This window comes from Phasianus colchicus, chromosome 5 (genome assembly GCF_987193195.1).
Source record: "Phasianus colchicus chromosome 5, bPhaCol1.hap1.1, whole genome shotgun sequence".
NCBI classification, from domain to species: domain Eukaryota; kingdom Metazoa; phylum Chordata; class Aves; order Galliformes; family Phasianidae; genus Phasianus; species Phasianus colchicus.
In genome coordinates, this window is record NC_143440.1 from 14,917,924 (window position 1) to 14,938,656 (window position 20,733).

General features: G+C 43.9%; 1 long non-coding RNA gene across 5 annotated transcripts in view; it reads right to left on the bottom strand.

Moving 5' to 3' along the window:
- The window catches only part of LOC116242936 (uncharacterized), a 190,037-nt gene that overhangs the window by 100,903 nt on the left and 68,401 nt on the right, over positions 1–20,733 (bottom strand). The gene's annotated exons all lie outside the window — the stretch shown is intronic.

Consider the following 20,733-nt stretch of genomic DNA (forward strand, 5'->3'; position numbering starts at 1 on the left):
TCCTGGTTTTCTTCAGCACGGCCATCACCGGGACCAAGAACTGAGCTCTGGCCCTTAAGCATCTCCCACCTTCACACCTCCCGAGGGCTGGGAGCAGCTTCATCCTCCCAGCAGACCTTGAGTCACGCATCCTCCAGGCGCCCTGGGTGCCGGCTTGGACTCCCGCTGGATGTGACCAAGGTTGCATACTGTTATGTACACACAGTACTGACTCATGGCGGGATGAAAGTGGGGTCCTGAACTATTTTTTCCTCATTAAACGGATGTTGGAAATAATGTCGCAACGATGCAGAGAAGTTCAACGTGGGGCCTTGCAGGAGGGGGAGAAGATCTTGTTTTAAAAGAAAAATGATTTCCATTGCACTTACATAGCACAAAGACTCGCAGGCATGGAGAGGTGTCCACAGGCCCACTCCACCAGCACGCCATAAGATGCTTGTCTCCAGGTAGCCGCTCCCTCATGAGGATGCCAAGGATGTAAGAGGCCATCCATCAAAGTCTCCTCGCATCTTCTGGCCTCATCAGAGGTTGGTGATGATGTGCTTGTTTTGGACGTGCTTCTTCATAGTCTGCAGGAACTGACAGGGATTAGCCTCTCCATCCTGTCCCACCTCGGTGAGTCATCTGAATTTACTTACTGTCCTTTGTCTTCCAGTTTGGGCACCCTGAGAGGCTGCTCGTAGAAGTGCTGAGATCTCAATGACCCATTCATCTGGGGGCTTCCTTGCAGACCCCTTCTGTTGCTGCCCTCTTCAGCTTCACTCACCCCAGGAAACACCTCCATTACACGTCTTCATGGCAGGAGTAGGCAGACAGGGACAGCTGAAAACCTCTGTCCCTTCCAATAACTGCCTTGCAGTGAGGTGGTGGCATTTCTTTTCAAACTCCAGCCATCCCAGTGATGGGATAGAATAGAATCATAATTAAAGTTGGAAAAGGCCTCTAAGATCATCTAGTCCACCTACCACCAATATCAGCCACTGAATCATGTCCTTAAGTATCACATACACACATTTCTTGAACGCCTCCATGGATGGTGACTCCACCACCTCCCTAGGCAGCCTGTGCCAGTGCCCAACCACTCTTCCTGGGAAGAAATTAATCCTAATATCCAACCTGAACCTTCTCTGGCACAACTTGAGGCCATTACCTCTCATCCTGTTGCTTGTTATCTCCCAGTTAACAACTGCTAAGATGCAGGGCTCTTTGAATACACACCTAAATCTCACAAACTGGGCCATCAAAACATCAAAAGCACAACACCGTCAAACATGGTGATAAGTTTTTTGTGGACCAGGACACTTTGCTGTTCAACCTTTCCTTTTGAATCCCTAACTCTGCAGTTTCCTGAGGCTTTATAGATGCAGCGATGCATGCACTGATACTTGGGATTACACTGTTACACGGACAAGGGAAGGGCTCTATTTTCAGATGATGTTAAGACTGCTTTTCTGCTAACAGTTACGCTTGTTGGTGTCTTGAAGGAAGAGTAGAGAAAGACCAGAAGCATCAGGAGTACTGAATGACTAGAGCATAGCAGACACTTTTTTCCAGGGTTTAAGTCAACAAGAGCCCTCTGACAGTACGAATTTAGGACTTCTGGATGTTGGTGCACATTGGGAGAGCTCCCTGCATCACCTGCTCTGAATTCCAAGGCATCACGGTGCTGTTTTGCAGAATGGATTCTCTGGCTTACAGTTAAAATTCTTCAGTTTGGGATAGTTTATCTTGTGGAAAATACAATGGGTTTCTGTGGAAAGCAGACAATTTTTCACTTACAGACACCCAATACTTTAATTAAAAAACTTTTCTGATGGGGAGAAAAAAGCAGCCTATGTGAAAAATTTCAACTATGTCTTCAAATACACCTTCTCCTAATGGCATCTGATAAATCGAATGCACCAGTTGGGATGTGTTGCAAGAACCAACGATAGTAACAGTTTGATGTCTGCCTTGCTTCAGCCCTGCGGGGGGAGGAGGTTTGGCAGAAAGCACAATTGTCACGCGGGAGCCTCAGCAATGAGTCGTCTCCTGGCTAATATTCCTCCACTGCAATGGGAAGTCAAACTGGCTAGTAGACACAGCAACAGCCCAGGATCCTGAACTATCACTGTGGTTATTTCACATCACTCTGGGGCTACCCCAGTTCATCCTGCTATCGCTCAAGACATTATTTCATAGGGAGTTCATTAAACCAGTGCAATTTGATACATGAACAACACCCACGTTCATTTTAGCAGGATGTTAACTGCACTTCTGCCTGTAAATGTAGAGAGTCAGGCCAGGACAATGCCATGGTGTTAAATAACAACAGACACAGACCACAGCCTATAGGTGCAGAACAGCTGTGTACCTTCTCCCTATTATCCCACCTGCAGTACCTGTCCTACTAAGGCCAGTAAGTGGAGGCTACAGCATCCATAACCCCATAACTCTCATGCAGAGAATTTACAAATCACTATGAGCCCTCAACACTTAGTTTAGGAACTTAACCATGGACAGAGAAGAGACCAGGAATGAAACGACAAGAAATGCCCAAGTTTCCAGGACACCATATTTCAACAGTTCAGCTGTGATCTGCTGGAGTCCTACCACTGTCTCCAACACCAAGACAAGAGCCTTCCCCCAGCACTTCTGGGTGATGCTTTCAACCAGTTTTCTTTCCTGGTGCCCAAAAAGCCACGACACTCTTGAACTGGTGCCTCATGCCAGTGCTACAGAACAGGAGATTCATTTTCATTGCCATTTCTTACTCTTTCAAAACATATACCAAATGTCCTAGAATAGATCCCGTCCAGTGCCAAATTACTGAATGTGACTGCAATATCTGGACCTGCTCTGACCAAGAAATACATAGGTTGCTCCGAAAGTAATGCCTCCATTTATTTCCATGGAAACTACAACAGATATAAAGAGTACAATAACACTGTTCGACAGAGCAAATTCTCAGCTACAAAACACTATTTCTCAATATAGTTACCACCATTAGCTATGCATTTTTGACAGCAATTGTTGATACGAAAATGTTGCTCACACAGTCCATCTTTCATTGACTTAAATAAGTGGAAGACAGAAGATGCCAAATCTGGACTATATGGTGGGTGCAGTAGGGCAGTCCAGCTAAGATTGGCTATGGACACCATGGTCTTCAAAATGACACAGGGCATGATGTTATTGTGCTGCAGGAAAAAAGGCTGTCTTCATCTCTGTCCTGACTCTGGAAGTTTTAGCATTCAGCTCAGTGAGTATCACAACAGTCAGAGTCGATGGTTTGTCCAGGTTCCAGGAAGTCCAGAAGGATCACCCCTTTCCTATCCCCATAGACAGTGCACATCACTGTACCACTGATCGAGATGCTCATGGTGTGACAGTTATGCATGGCCATCCAGAACATGGCTCATCTTTCAGGTAGCTGTTGCCACTGCTGAAAGCCACGTCTGACTGCCTCATGGTGCTCACATCCACTGGTTGGTCTCCATAAATGTTCACCAAGTGTTGATGAATGTCAGTGGGTGCCATTTTCTCTGCACAGAATTCAATGACACACCTTTCTTTCATCCACACTTCCATGCCAGACGCCATTCTGCCAAACTGCCCCCCTGTTATTATCTGTCACATGGCAGCAACAACATGCAATGGAATACTGGTGGGAGGGTTCAGCCTCTACTGCCATACTACCAACATACAGCTCTGATGTAGTGTGCCAACATAATAAAATAAGAGGCATTACTTTTGGAGCAGCCCTGGTAGAAGGAAATACAGAAACCCAATCCCTTCCAAACAATAGAAATCAGCAAATTTCTAAAGATGAGGAAGCAGATCCATGTTTCAGAGAAATTAATAATGACGTATTCTGCAAAATCACACCCTTAAAAGTGCTTCTGGCTTTAGAGATATATATATGTATATATACTAATACTACTACTAATAATAAAAGTGTTGGTGCTTTCTGGACTTATCCAAATTCCTTCACAAAACCAGTCAAGACTGAGGAAGAAAAACAGTGTTATTCTAACTGAACAAAGCATTACATATATATATATATATATTTTTAACTACAAGGTTGGAAATGCAGTTGTAAAAGAGCAAGAAAACCAGAAGCTTCAAGTTTAGAATTTACCTTGTGCTAATCTCTTGCTCCTGTTTCACTTGGGATTCTTTCTGAGGTGTTCTTCCATCACACAGAACAGCTCTCAAAAACCCCTCTCATTTCTTTACTACTGTAGGAGACCCCCATTTTATTCCACAACCTTTCTCTAGCAGCTGGAGAATACGCAGGGCAGTGACATTTCTACCTACGCTCATCATTTCTCTTAGGAAGTCAGATTACACAGCTAGCAGCTCCCATTATAAATATCATATGCCTAAAGATCACTTCTGTGTGCAAACAATTTCAGTTCAGTTTCAACTACCGCAATTTCCCTGCTAACGACTTCTTGTGTTTGCATCCATCTCAAATGCGAAGGCTCACTGGGGCACAGCGTGGGTTGCTGATTATTTATCTGTCTGATCAACCCAAACAACCTACCCAAGCAATTTTCCAAGGGCTGATTTCTCAGCAGCTTGAAGGCACGGTTTTTCAGCATTACTCGCCCTTCTGCCTGCCTGCTCCTTAGCGAAGATGTTAATTCAGAGCAGAGCTGGCAGCAGTCCCCTACCACCCCAGGGGGTTCCTCCTAGCAGCATGCAGGCAGTCATTAGGCTCTGACTATAGTCTGTCAGCCCGTCCAAGTCTCTGGTCCCTCGTCCAAGCCAAATGGTTATGCCACCTCATGCCAAGTCATGCCATAAAATAACAGAAGAAATAACTTACATTTTAAATCCCCAAAGGCAGCTACTGCATCAGACTGACTGATTAGAAAATAGATGCTAAAGCATCAAGAATGGAGCTTGAGGCTCCTGCTCACAACAAAGGAACAAAAAAAAAGGGCTTAAGCCAGGTGCAGGCTACATCATTTTCAGGTGCCTGACTGATACGCCTAACTTTGGATCTTGTTCAAGCAGGAGAATAATAAGCTGCCTCGGCTGTGAGGAGCTACAGGTGAGGTTCATTTGGAACTCAGATGGCATGAACCACCTTCCTGAACACCCATCTTTTTCCATCACACTGAGCAACCTCTGGGCATTTAGGGCCAGGGGAACGAATCGGGGATGAATATGCATTGATTTGAGCACCAGGCTTTTTAAGAGGCTAGGAAAACAAGGGACATTTAGCACAAGGGCATGCCGTGTAAGCTTCAGACACTACCACTGAGAGCAGAATCCCATGGAAAGATGTACCCACTGTAAAAGGAATATGTGATGGTAAGAGGAAAAAGAGAAAACGAAACGCAACTTGGAAAAAAAAAATTCCAATAAAATTATATTTTTCCCTCAAATTGAAATACATTTCCTTTTTTTTTTCTTAATGGAAACTTTTTCCAATGTCTATAGGGTTTCAAAAGCAAGGAGGGTACACTTGAAAAGGGATTTTCTAGTAGCAAACCACTTCTGTAAAAATGTGTACATAGCTCTCCCAGGGATCAGTATGATTCAGTGCTGCTTGAAATCACTAGTAGCTATCTGTAGCGAGATGGCAATATTTGGGTTATTTAGATTTCTTCTGAATATGGATCATTACAAATAGCTCATTATGGAGCATATAAAATGAGGTGGTAACTGGATAACTTGACAACAAATTATTTTCACTATACACAAGTGCATGACAATCTATATTGGAAAATGATAAATTAAACCATTCATATGCCCTGAATTTGCTGTAATCTCTCAAGAGGGGAAAAATCTAGGTTAAATAATGGGCAACTAAACAAAGACATATGTTCAATGTGCATCACAGATCAGTGAGGCAATGAGTCGTTGGAAACACCGCAACAATAGCTTCTCTGGAGCTGCCAGCTGAACTGAGAAAGGCAGACACTTCTCTTTCCCTGATAAACCTCCAAGACCCATCTCTCCTTCCACCTCAGGCAGGCACAGGCACTGCCAGCACCGCAGGAGGAAGCACCAGCCTGCTTTCTGTATAGGTGCACAGATTGTTCTGCAGCCCAGATTGCCAGGGGAGCAACGGAACAGATGCCGGGAGCCCCAGAGCCTCCTCTGGCTGCCCCCAGAGCTGAGGGAAGGTCCCGCTTCCATGGTGGGGCCTTCCCACCAGGTGCCGGCTGGACACGGGGCAGCAGTGGCCAGGGCGAGCCGTCCCTGAGATGCATGCGTGGCTCTGGCTCGGCTCTTTGTCTGTGCAGGAGGGGGCCGGCGGAGGGCGAGCCAAGTCAGAGCATAGCCAAGCGAGAATGTTCTGGCAGCCCTTCCTGGCGGCCTGAGCAAAGTTATTTATCACTTTGTGCATTTTCCTTCTCATCTGTGTACAGCCGGCTCCAATGGCTCAGCTTGCGTTTTGCCTCGCGGAGCCAAGCCAGTCCCTTGGCTGCGCTCTGTCTTGGCTGTCCATTCACGCCTTCTGTCTCCTCCAGCTCTGCCTGGAGCAGAGCAGGAGCCCAAATTAGGGGCAGGGATCTATCACCAAGCAAGAGATCGAAGCACCAGCAACCAGCACCGACGGCAAGGAGCACGCCTCTGCTCCAGGCCGGTGAGCGAGCCGTTTTCCCTGGCTGAGGACACTGTGCACGGTAGCTTCCATGCTCCCAGGCAGCCTCTGCTGGGGACCTCCAGTGCCTGCTGATGGCTGTGAGACGTTTTCTTCCATTTATTTCAGGGATCGCGCCTTCGTGCTGATTTTTCCAAATCAGTGGATGTAACAACAGTGAATTTCCAGTGAATTTTTCCAATTCTATAGACTTTATTTTCCATAATGCTGGTGTGTTTTGACAAAATGTCTAACACGGGTGTCTAAATCGGGCTTGATGCTTACAAGGGTAGCACTTGCTCTTGGTAAGGGCACACCACACTCCACTAAACACTAAATATTGGAAAAACATATCAATGCAAACGCCATCAAGTCTAATATCACCAAAGGTCCAGGCTACAGCCCATCCTGCGTGACAGGATTTTGCCAAAGACAGAACTCCTGAATTCAGATGCCATTCCTCTCTTCCTTTCTGAGTCTCCCATGCGGTTCTGTCTGGAGCTCACACGTTCGGCAACAAAGTTCTCAGAGTAAATGGGAAATCTGCAGTTCACTTTGCCAAGCTTGGGGCAACACAGAGGCTGATATTTATACAGAACTTTGCACTCCAGAAGTTGGTGGGAAATTCCCATCTTCATAAGGTTGGATCTTGCCTGCCTTCCTTTATCAAAGCTGGTCCCAAGAGGTAAAAACCTCCCATTGTTTTGATCAGATACTTGTTCTGATTGGCAGATATGAATTGGAATGAAGCAGGGCTGAGGGTGCACCTGGTGTGCAGCAGCTTCCCAGAAGCACTCAAGACAACAAAGTGTGTTCAGCAGCAGCTTCCCATCATGACCCCCTATTTGCACACACTGAGAACTTTCCAAAATTGGGTTGCAATTTCTCAGATTTGGTCTCTGCCTGAAGGTAGAAGAGGAAGTTGAGTAAAATCCCTTCAGACCTTCTGAAACAAGAAGAGAATGAAAAATTGCATTTTCCTATTGTAATAAAAATTTTAACCTTTTTTTTTTCTCTGTAAAACTGCTTGAAATTTGAAGAATGGCATAGCTATAATTCTAATGACAGGCCAGATCCAAAGCAAGCTGAGGTCAACAATTCATGGCTGATCTCCCTTGATTTTGCTTAGCTCTGATGAACATCCTACAGGTAGGCAAACAAGTTGTTGAGAAAATTGTTCAGAACAGTTGTGCCTATTTTCTACTTGGGAGTTGCTTGGGAACAGGCTCAGATTGTTTGCAGTGTATCTAAGGCTTGGATGTACTCACCAAAGCCCAGCTTTGCTCCATCCTCCTCAATTTTTATTTTAGATCCTTGCTCCATGAATAATCTCCTCGAAGAAAATATCCACGAGCAGACGGAAGGACATCTTTAGGTAAAGAACTCATAACTAAATCATTTATACAATGGTTGTGTTTTTTTTTTTTAATAGCTGGGTCACAAGCAGATGATTTATCAGTTACGCATCTCTTACACATAGGCTGCTTATCTGAGGTCCTGAAAGCTGCTAACCTTTAATGCCTTGCAGGTAGAGTGTTCCTTCATTAGGGCTTCACACAGTGAAGCCTTTGGGTGGCACAGGATTGACCACCCCATCTCTGTACAGCTCCCACCTCTGGGCCATTCTCCCTCTTGGTACTGGACCTTTATGGCCATTCCTTGGTTCCACTGCTTTATTAAATTCTACTTAAAGTGATTTAATTCTGGTGTTTTTTTTGCCAGAGAAGGATGTAGAAAAACAAACAAAACATGGTACCAATGTGAATATTCACAATTAATGACAACACTCTAAAGCAGGAAGGTTGTTTCTTGGGGAGGGAGACTGGTGTTATTTTGAATGAAGGAAAGACTGCAAAGATCTTGCAATGTTTGCTATAAATGGGTTGTTATGGTGAACATTCCTGTCAACAAGTTCATTAGCTCAGAGATCCACGAGTGAACAGAGACCAAAAAATGTGTTTAAAAATTCAAGAACAGATTAATGGACAATATTTTGCAATCTTTGTCTAGCTTTGCTTCTCACTGAGAATTAGTAACTTTACTCCAGGCCAGATTCAAAGAGTCCTTACTCATGCAGAGCAGCACCATGTTTTATGAGTAACCCTGGTGATATTTAAGGCTATTTGTTAGAATAAGACTGGAGTCAAAGTAAGACGGTGGGAGGCATGGGCTGAATCACCTTGATTAATCAAGAGTAAGATTATTGTTTTTATATGCGTATATATAAATAAACATAGCAGGAGTAAGGAGGGATGCCTGGATTGACGTGCATATGGGAGAACTGCTTTTTACAGCATACACCAGGCTCTCCTTTTAACAGAAGAAGACAACACCCAAAAGTTACTTAACATCAAGAAAAGGGGAATTCACACCTTCAGAAACAATAGGAGATCAAGCCATTTTGCGGGTTTTATTCTCAACAGTTCTGGCTGCCTCCTGTAATATTACATAAGGTCTATGCTGCTCTTCATAGAAATGATAGATGAAGTTTTCAGAGCTGCCCAAACGCCTTGAAAGCATATGGTCCATTTTCCAAAATAATAGGATCCTTGGGATTCTAAATCCCATTGAATTTCAGCACTTCTGGGAAAGTTCTCATTAGCTTCTAAATCAGGACATATTTTTTCAGCATGCTATGTTCCCCGTTTCATTTTATCTCAGGACTCCAGCCATGACAATACATCAACAACAACATCGTCAAAATGTAGTGCTAAAATCAAAAGCACCGTTGTGTTTGACTGCTCTGTGAAAATGCCTCCGAGACCCACTGTGGACTACTGACATAACCAGCGAGGGAGGAAGGAACCAATTCAAAGCTCGCTGATGTAAAGGAAAGTCCACTCATTTCTATGGCCTTGAGTTGGACTTGGATCAGGCCCTGGAAGAATAAGGATGACATAAAAATAACATGACGCGTGCCAGATTCACCAATATGCTCTGATGTTTTGCCCGGCCCAATGATGCAAAGCAGATGGAGCGTACTGACAATCCTGGCCCACTTCAATCAGTTATTCTGTCTCTAGTATTAGTTTTCATCAGGCGTTTTATTCATGGCATAAATACATTTATCTCACTAGTGCTTCTGCTACAGTATTTCAGAAGAAAGATCACCACTTTTTAGCTTTATCAGAGAAAAACGTGCTACACTTTCTCACCTGCTCACTACGAATTTGCAGTGCGGTTTCTAAGACGCTCGTTAGCACATCTCTGAGTTTTGCTGTGCTTCCTTGGGGCTTACAATTAATTGAGTCTCGTTGTCTTTAACTGCCGTAATCCTCCCGCCCAAACAAATCACAACTGCACAGTTCCACAGTTGTACCCTCAAATAAGACATTAAGACAATTATTTTGCAAAGCACTACTCACGCTCACCTTTAAGTTTAAACAGATGTTTAAATCATATCAAAGCTACCCCAAAATAAGCATTTATATATTTTACTGAATCGATGCCAGAAGATGCATTTAACAGAAACTAGCCTGCTATAAAAATTACCCTGCTCTGTCTCTACCTCGCCTATTACTACAGAAAAAAGGGCTGAAATCCACGGGGGAATATTTACACATGAAATGTTTTTGCACTCGGTGTCTCAGCAAACAGAAAAGGCGTGCTTTGTCTAATGTTATATGTCAGCAACAAGGGCCTAATACTGACTTTTTAGCACGCATGGTTATTATAAATACAGGCATTAATGCACATTAAAATCTACTGAACGACTGAGAACTTAAGTAGATTGGATGGTGTCCCTCAAAATGAAATAATCTATATTTGGCTGGTAATTCATTTATTCTGAGAGGGTATTTGCTTGACTCTGCACATATTCCTCATTGCAGAAATAGCTCGGGTGATTGCTGCCTGGCTCTAACCTCTAGCCAGCTAACCCAGAGAAAGCGTTAGTGCTGAAAGGCCAAATCTGAATTTCCATATCCCCACTTGGATACATCTCCAAAAAAATGTCCCAAACAACCTGGATAACAGCTGCACTGCTCAGAGCTTGCTCACTGGCACGGGGATCAGACTGTATCCAAATTCTCCCCCCGAAGAAAAAAGATTATAACACTCATCATATCTCACTTGTCATCTGTCCGGACTGTAAATGGATTTGAGGCAGGAACTGTCTCTCTCTGTCTACAACAGCCCCACCACAGTCAAGTTCTAGCCATGTCTGAAACATCACACATCATAACTCTTCTTCCTTTGGACTGAACTGCAGTTTTGCCATGTTTAATTTTGTCCTATCACTCCTAACATTATAGCACTTGGCCATACTTCCCCTCTCCTCCGTTCTGTTTATTTGTAGAAAGGGAGAAATGCCACAGGATAATGGTTTTGTGCAGGCTTAGGCAGAGTCAAGATATTGCTGGAAAACAAATACCGAGAAAGAGCTGAGGCGTTTATTTTCCTGTCGGGACGCAGTGATGCTAAGACCATGTCCTACCACAGCACATTTCAACGTTGCTGCATCAGTGCCACCTCTAGACCCAATCGACCAGTGGGAGCCCAGCTATCCAGCCCTTCAAGTAGGTTTGCAAGCCCTAGACTTGGCTATTTCATACAAGATGCAATGCAGGTGCAGTGGATAAATGGCTGAAACTCAATGGAACTCCCCTAAATAGACCAGGAGGGTTCAAGTCTGCTTTCCTTTATTATGTGAAGGAATGGACTGCTGGCAAGGGACAAGAACATGATGCTTCTGTGTAAGCTAACAGCATGACCACTACCTCAAGGAGCTCACTGGTTCTGAAGCAATCTATCCGTGAGAGTGATTTCCCACACTATCTCTACAAAAAGTCCTTCTTCTGGCTTCCCCAGTGCCTGGTCCCACTCCTAGGCACTATGGAAAAAGAAGAAAAGGTCTAGGGAAACATCTCTGCATGAGAAGTGAGCTACGCTGCCAACCCTGCTCAATTTGAAAGCCAGTCCTTGCCCCAGCTGCTTCACTGGCTTCTGCTTTACACCACAGCCACGTGTATTTATCTACCTTGTTTATTTTTGGAGGCAGAATATATTTTACATGTTTTGTATGACCTAGGGTAAAGCAGCATCCTCCAAGGCTCTCCATCCAGACAGTAAAACAACTATCTGCAGTTTCCATGAAGACTGCCCAGCAGCAAGAAAAGCACTATCAAGAGATCATTCAAAAGCACTCAGAAACAGCCATTGGGGCAGATTTAATAGGCTGCAATGTAGGGTCTGTAAAACATGTTTGATGGAGCATTTTACACTGCTTTAAATTTGGAATTCTTTGGAGAGCGTCCGAGGACTTTTAAGAAACAAACAAAATCCTCTTCCTCCATGCACATACATAGACACAAAAAGCTCCTTCATCGCACAAGAAGTCAGCATCCTAAGGCTCTGACCTCAGCTCACTCCTAAAATTTATGTTATAGAATCAGGGCACACTGAGCAATATTTGGGAAGTGGGCTAAGGGTGGGGCTTCCTTTCCTCTTCTTTCCCTTTTCCTTCATTTCCTTTCATTTCCTTCCCTTCCCTCCCCATGTAGGGTATTCAAGTAAGCTGAAATGTGGCTTGGATAGGATCTAACAAGAGCTCTGAGCTCACTAAAATGAGGTGCTGTGGTGGTATCTTAATTGGATATTTGGAGTTCCTTTCCCTGGGGTAGATTCTCAGAATATTTTGAGGTTGTCTCTTTGGAAATATATAATAAAAAGGTATTTTTGCTGCTTTACAGTTTCTTCACATCCTTGCCTTTCAGTAGCCAAGAGAGAACTAAACCACCAAGCAGGATAAAACCCCAAAGAGATGATCCAAGTTGCAATAGCATGAACAGGCAAGATGTTTGTTCAGTGTCAGCAAATTGGTGCAACTCCCTGGCAAGAATAACCTTCTCTGAGTACTTCAGCTGGAGGCCAGAGCCCCACCACCTCTAGGACTCCAAAGCCCCCAGACAAACCTCTGTGCTACCTACAGAACAAGCCAGCAGCCAAATATCTCGTGACATTTTCACAGCAAAATTGAAACAAATGGGCTGAAGAGATATTTTGACTAATTTTCCCAGCTCAACCTCAGTTACTCCCCTGCACATCCATTCACAGCCACTCTGAAGTCCTCCCGAGCCTCATAACTCAACCTTCTCAGCTTTCCATGCTCACATGTTGGTACAACATCTCCCACACACTCTCTATGTCCTCCAAATGCCTGTGCTTGAGCCTTGTCAATGGAAAGGAAACTAATTGCATCTCAGTGCTCAACATGCTATTAGCTCCTTTCCTGAACCAGGGATCCCCTTGAGCACAAGCAGAGTGCTTACAGTTTTAATCTCGTGGCAGCTGCCTTAAATTATGTACCGCTGCATCTAAACCAACTGCAGGTTGCTCTGCTTAGCTCAATTTACCAGACATTAAGATGCAAATTAGCAACTGATCCTTAGAAACTTGCCCTCCTCATAAAGCCACGTTAGCTGCTCCTATCGCTGCCAGCAGGCACAGCAGGACTGAGGCACGCTGCTGAGCAGCACAGACCTCTAGCAATCCTGCTTAGATCTTGTAGTTTATTATACAGTCAGAGATATGCGACTACTTCAGACAAAACAAAATCAGAGCCAAAACTTCACTTAATATCTCCAAAAATCCAAATCTTTATTATGAGTCAAAGAAGATTGACTAATTCCATTGATTTTAAACACATTCTTTGTTACTTCCTCTCTGCTGGAAGCAGATACACAAAGGGAAAAACCCTTCTGATATTCTCGCAGCCTGACCTAAGCTGTTCTTACAACAGTTTCTGTTCTGGACCAAAGACATGCACTATGCAGGAGCCATCAGCAGGGACAGAACTCAAGACCTCGAGCAGTGAAACCACACGGTTTGGGGTTTTGTTTTTTTTTGCTTTTGAAGTTAAAGGGCTAATATGGGTTACATCCTTATAGCTTCCTTTAAGTGCTAGAATTGAGACTGCCAAGCAATGTAGAGACAAATGAGAATAAGTACCCGACATACTGACAGATAGATTTGGACACAGTATTACATCAGTCTTCAACAAGTGGACTTTTCACTTAGGCTGCTGGGAGTGGTCAAGGATCTTGTATTTGTCTAGAATTGGACCCTAAAGCCATGCATGGTCTCCGAGAGATCAGATTACTATCCTCACTTTATAGATGAGAATTTGTATGTACCTGTTTGCAAGTACTGCCCTGGATATCTCCCTGGACAATGCTGAAATCTGCACACCTTCAGTTTAGGTTGCGGATGCCCCGTCCCTGGAGGCATTCAAGGACAGGCTGGATGTGGTTCTGGGCAGCCTGGCCTAGAGGTTGGCAACCCCACACATAGCAGGGTGGTTAAAACTAGATGATTTTTGAGGTCTTTTTCAACCCAGGCCGTTCTATGATTCTCTGATTGTTTTTCTCCCCATTTCTATGTTGCTCACCTAGACAATGAGCTCTCCCCTTCTTGTATACAGCAAGGGATGAAACAAAACTATCATGTCAGCTGGAGCCCCTTGGTGCTATTAATAAAAATGATAATAACAAGGGAGGTTTGCAAATTAGCAACCCTTGCTACCAGCAGATACACCCAATTTAACACAAATCATTGCAGGCTCTTGCCTGCTTATAGTGGCTATTTTAATCACCGGTGACTAATGCCTGTGAGGGCTATTCCAAGGTTTGACGTGCCTCAAACACAACAAAAAAAAAGGGAAATCTTGTGGGGACTGGGAGAGGAAGAGGACTAAGGAAGAAGTTGGCTGAAACCAAAGGTTCATCTCTAAAAAGCGGTCAGTTTGTACCACCCATTTTGCTGCTGTTGCTGCTGGGGTCACTGGCTAATTCCTCTTTGAATAACAGCATGATTTCTCTTCTTCTGGTGTGAAACTAAGAAAAACAGCCACGCTCTGGAAACGCAAACAAAAGCTACCTGTCCCTTCTTTGGTTATGGAAATGGAGGTCAGCCTTTTTATTTTCAAAGGGGACAGAGTAAAGGAGCTGGAATGCTGCTTGGCACACCACCCAAAAGGAAATCTCTGCTTAAATATTTGACAGGAAAAGAAAAAAAGAGAGGACAGGAAACAATGCAAAGGGGGGGCTGGGAGGGAGGAGGGAAGGGACCTTCTGATCCATGCAAGTGTTGCAAGGGCAGGAGGAAAAGGGCTGCACAGCAAATGAAAGGAAGGCTCACTCTGTCTTTCCACAGCACCCTTCTAAGGAGTAAAGGAGGTTTCCTGGTGGAGAAATGCTGAGCAAAGCCACCAAGCACTGAACCCCTCAGATAAGCCACACCGAAGCTGCACTGCTCTTGTTCCACAGAACACCTTTAGGTTTACAAGCACTTGTGTCCATCTGACAAAATCTGTATAACATTATTTGAACACTGTGAAAGAAACATTTTGAAAATGTTTGGAAAAAAAGATTTTTGACATATAGATCTTTTAGGGGACAAAGAACAACAAAAGCGTAAAACAAGCAAGTTGGACACATATGGTCTAGAGCATTCAGTCATCATTATTATTTATATGAAGTCCATCAGAGTTGTAATTAACATTGGCATTCAGGACTGCACTGTACCGCATTTGAACAAGCAGCAGCAGAAAAGCCCTTTACTTGGGACACACCTGGGTAAAAGGCTACACTTGAGTATCTACTGCTACTGCCCCCAGTACCTGCTAATTCCACCCATGACAACGTAGGAAAACCAGGAACTCTCCAGGACTAAGGTGGTGGAGATACAGCTACAGAGGTACAGACCGTCTATCCTGGCAGACAAATACTGTAAATGCTAAGACAAAAAATAGTAAAAATGCAGCATGCCATCTCTGCTCTTTGAGGACTAACATGCATGGCAGCTTCCCTGCTTTCAAACATGGGGAGAATGATTCAAGTCCTCTAGTTGGCTTTTCTATTAGAGCATTGCAAACACACGTATACCTTGTGGCACTGTAAAATATTTGCATTCATTCAGGTTTAGCTCCACAATGTTGGAAGCTCCAAACAGGACTGATCATAAACAGCTCCTTCTTATTTTTGTTGTTTTGGTTTTGTTTTGTTTAACCAGGGAGTAACTCTTTTTGGTTTATTGCTATTGTGGCTATCGAATGTTAACACTGGAAAGCCAGCTGTCTTATTGCCACGGATCTATTTCTTAAAGTCTTTTTTTCAGTATGTGCTTGTTTACCAGTGTGGCTTCATATTGTTGGCTAAGATCTGTAGACCCCTGGTGTGGCTACAGGAAATATTTCTAAAGTGCTCCTTTTCTGAGAAGTCTGCAGTATAATAGCCATCTCTTTCTATGAGGCTTCTGCTAGTTGCACTAGAAGTGCTTTCTCTGTCTTTTCCCTCCTTTCCACCTCTCTGTCCTTCCCAAAAGGCCTATTCTGGAGGTAGCAAAAATTTCACCTCTTTAAGAGTTGGTAGCTAGGAACTGTCTCCATCCATCCTGTGTTGGAGCCAAACTGCAAGTCCAACTTTCACTCTTGCAGCTCTCGAGTTATTTCACTTGGCTCTTTCAGTTGTTACTGTCTCTACAATTCTCCTTCACCAGTACAGCTGACATAGGCTGCCTACATATAGTTGTGCTTCACAGACCAGACACGTGCCTCCTAAAGAGACAAAACTGGAAGTTTTGTGAGTGGCCCTGGCTGTGAAAGGACACGTGTTCACCGATAACCTGGGAAACGTGCCCTACAGCTCCTTCTGGCTTGCAGCTTGCCAGGTACTCCTGGGTGCAGCACTGTCCTCACATAAATTGTCAAGATAAGTTAGTATGGTAAGATGTAGTATCCATGGTTTCTAAAAGAGCCCTTTGGAAACCTGGTCTGTATTTAGGAACAAAAGGGGCTGTTTTAGAAAGCTGGTCTTACTAATCAAGGAGAACAGTGGAACTTTTTTCTCCTTTGACTTAAAGTGTGATGTTACACTTTTGCAGATGTTACAAACTCAAATTTTGCTGTTTCATTGAGGCCTGTATTCTGCAAGGTGATGATGATAACTTGAATTTCCCTTTTTTGTCACCCAAAGATGCAGAGGTTCCATGTGCAGAGCTATATCAAAACCGGGAGGTTCCAGCTCTAACTCAGCTGAACTTTCAAAGCTGCCTAAATGATTTGGAAACCTAATTCACATTAAACTTTATGGGAACTGGACATCAAAATTCCCTAGGTGGCTTTGCAAAACACAGCTGTAACTAATTGCTGTGCAGAAAGGTTTGGGGAAAAGATTCTGATCTAGAAAAGGAGAGAGCTTTCAATGCCAAAAAGCTTTTGCAATAGATCCTCCTCACATGGAATCCACAGAGCTGATTCTAGGCTACCTCTTCAATGAAGTAAACGGAGCCATTTTACAACAGCTAATCCTCTCTGTATAACTCTTTATGCACCTGCAGAGGTTATAAACTAAGTGGGAAAAGGAATTTCTTCTGCTGAGATTCTAGTAATCCCTGCCACTGCAAACTATGGGGCTGATAGGTTGAATAAATCAAAACGACTGATGAACAATTCATGCCCAACTCATTCCCATTGAAGAAATTGTCACATTCCATCAGTGAGGCTGGTAAAATCTGTGACCATCTCAACCCTTATCAAGCCTTAATTTCTTCTTCCTGTTTTGGCAATAATTTAACGTTAAAGGTCACAGAGTGAAACGCTCAGAGTCAGGAAGCGGAGGAGTTCTGATTTGATAACAACGTTATTTAGCCCCACGAAGCCCCACTTGGTATTTTCTCCTCCTTTGTTCCCTTTCAAGACAACGATCCATCTTCCACTGAAGACAATGGGAGTGTTTCCACTGAATTTAATGAGACTTGGATCAGGCCCTAAATGTCAGTATTACTCTATTAATATTTATGCTGTTGGAAGTATGTCAGAAAATATACAGGATGTGCAAAGTGGCTGAGTGAGCTGTAAGAATCATAAATTTTCCTGACTTAGTCATTTCTTCAAAAATCCCTAACATTTCTAATCTAACCATGGTAATAATAAAATAGCAGGATTCTAACCTTCTCTTCTTACTATACAAACTGTAATCTGAGTTTGCTCAAGAGCTTAAAAATCATCTCCTTTGCAACTCCCATCTAGCTCATGTCCAGTCTCTATCAAACACACACAGACGTGTGTGTGTGTATATATACATACATAGAAAAATTATTTTGGAAGCTGCACATTAAGTAGTCAAAATTAAATGACTCAAAACCAATAGGCTGCATGATTTACAGTGCCTAAAGAACCTTAGCTTAGCAGCCTTCAAAGAGGGGAGCTGAGCAACTAAAACTGTCATTGCAAGGCACCCACAAACATGACAACTGGCAACTACTCCAAAAAGGTTTCTCCAGGCTGTTTTCCTTGGGGTTTCCTCTTGACGTGAGGAAAGAGTCAGCAGTGTGGCAACAAGGGGAGCCTGCTGGCTTGCCATGGGAATGACTGTCAGCACAGGGTGTGTGGCAACCACAGCGGTCAGACCCTCTTCAGGCAGCTCCTCCAACCTCCTCACTGCTGGAGAAGTGATGGGCAAAACACTCCCAAAGGCCTGGAATTTCTGTTTTCCTTGACTAAGCCCCCAGCTGGTTGGATTCCTCCCTGCTTCGCCACCCCTTCCCAGCGGGCAGTGCTTGCCTGAGTGGGTGGAGGAATGCGGACAAGCTCACAGCATAATAGTCGACTGACCACCAGGGCTGTAGAGTAAGATCACTGGGGAAAAACAGGCATTGAAGAATGTGTCTGAGCTATGCCCAAGCTATGCGGGAGGAGGCTTTGTCTCCTGTGGCACACTGAGCCCAGTCAGTGCCACAGACAGGATGGCAAGGGGCAGGGAGAAATCACAGGAGAACTCCTAGGGACAATTTGGAACAGATGGTTGCTGGGTGCATCACCTCCTAACCCTGTCAGCTATCCACAGGTTGGTCTAGACTGAAGGATAATGTGAAAAAACACAGAAATCACTTAGAAAGGAGCTACAAAGAAGACAAAAAGATTAATACAAGCCAATTCTGCTGTACTGCTGGAGATATGTTGCTTCCAGCCTCCAGATTAACCCACTGCAGGCTTAGAAACACACTGAGGTAGGTGACAGCATCATTCTTGAGGTGGGAAGGGACCTCTGGAAATCATCTTGTCTAAACTCTACTCAAGCAGAGTCACCTACAGCCAACTGACCAGGATGACACAATGAACTTCAAGAGAAAGTTCTTCAATGTTGCTTAGCTGTCTGAAAAAGAAATCCAGGAGACTTTCATCCACAAGACACCTGCGCATATCTAAGCGGTTATCTCAGGGAAATAGGGGCACTGCCACACATTTGAAGAGCACAGAAGTCAAAAAATGAGGAAAAGCTCTCCCTAACCCCCTCTCAACAACATCAGAAGTAGAACATGAGCACACTTCTATGCTCCAGCTTGACCCTTCAGCCACTTTCATCATTTCTTGAGATTCCCTCATTTCTTGCATCTCTAATCCTTGAGCAATCCAATGCTGAAAACACAATCCTCAGAGGTGAACCTGGGCTAGGCTGGGAAGGCTGGTAGTGCATGGAAAGAAACCAGAAAATGTGCCTTTGTACATGCACGTGACTACATTTACACCTTCCCAATTAAAACCCCGCTCTCAAATCAGCATTCGTACCCTGAAGCGGACCAGACATTGCCACCAGAATAGCCATTTTCTTTTCCTCCCCAACATTCAGCAGCCTAAAGTGTAAATTTCTCCTTATGTGCGCTTAAACATGCACACCAAGCTGTTTTTCCTAGGCTTATCGTTATTTGTTGCTTAACTTGCCCTAGGAGTACCTTGGTTTACTAAATGAGGGAAGGTTTGATGGCAAAAGTATTATCCTTTGATAGACCAGATGATACTGCTGACCCTGCTACCTCCCTTTATGTAGACAATCACAGCCACAGTAATAGTTCCACAACATTTCACCTTATCTGTGAGCAGAAATATCACACAAAACAACTCTTCTCACTGGATCCACAACTAAAGCATTCTCTAGGGAATCCTAGATGTAGGGAACATTAAAACAACCAAACTGGAGAAAATCACTGTCTCTAACTCAATATCCCACCTCCAACAGTGACCAGCATCAGATAATTCAAAAATGCCAGAAAATCCACAGCTGGATGGATTATCGTTTGTGTCTAGGGGGTGATCACTTCCTAGGGGCAGTTTCCTCTTCTTCTGTGAAGCCAGCAGCCCAACTTCTCAGCTTGAGCCTATCAATCTAAAGACCCAAATCTGAAAGATCCATTCCTTGAGGGACATTCTTGCTGGGACAAACTTGACAGTCTCAAACCATTTCTCATGTTGCCAAACAGCAGCGTATGCAAAAACAAAATCTAAGGACTGAAGCTGGGATTTTCAGTAGCACAAACTATTTCTCTCGAGATGCTGGACAGCTTACAACAGCATGGCCTCTGAAATTCCCAGTCCATAGGATGAACGAACAAAACAAGCTTTTGTACAAAACCAGCTATCGTAACATTACTTTTTATTTTTCAAAGTATAGCGAAGCAATTAGTTCCGCAACGCTTCTGGACGGGTGTTTTATCACTCTGGTGATGGGTGAAAGGGCAGGAAGCAGAGGGACAGGATGGAATTTGGAGCATGACCCAAGTCCTGCCAGGACACAGGGGAGGGACGCTTTCCAAAAAAGAGATAACTTTGCCATGGGGGAAGTGATCCTCCTTGCCTCTGTATCCTGTGGACACAACCTTCCCCCTGAGCATAACATCTTTTACGAAAATGTGCATTGCAGCCTTCTCCAGTCTGCTTCCCACTTCGCTATGGCAGAAAAGCTAATCCTTGATAATCTGAGTTTTGCCAAAAATAGATCCACCCCTGCCACTCAGACGGTATCAGTGCAGTGGAAGTTAGGGAAGAATCACACCCGGTATTACATTTTGGCTGTAGATTTCCTGTGGAAAAAGGAAGATGAAGAAGAAGTATTTCATGTGATGGGATGTATCACAGAAAATACCAGCTCTCATGACTGCTAGAAACTGAAGTAATGGCCAAAACAATACAATGGTTCATATTATTTGGGCACAAAGTTTGTCCTTCTTCTACAGAGTCAACATTTCCTTCAGTAGAAAAATCCCAGGTCAATCCTCCTCGCTGCATACCTGTTAAATGACACCTGTGCTTTAGAAATGCAGGTTGTGGTAATTTTTCCCCATTATTTTTCATGGAAAAAAATTAATTTTATGGATCT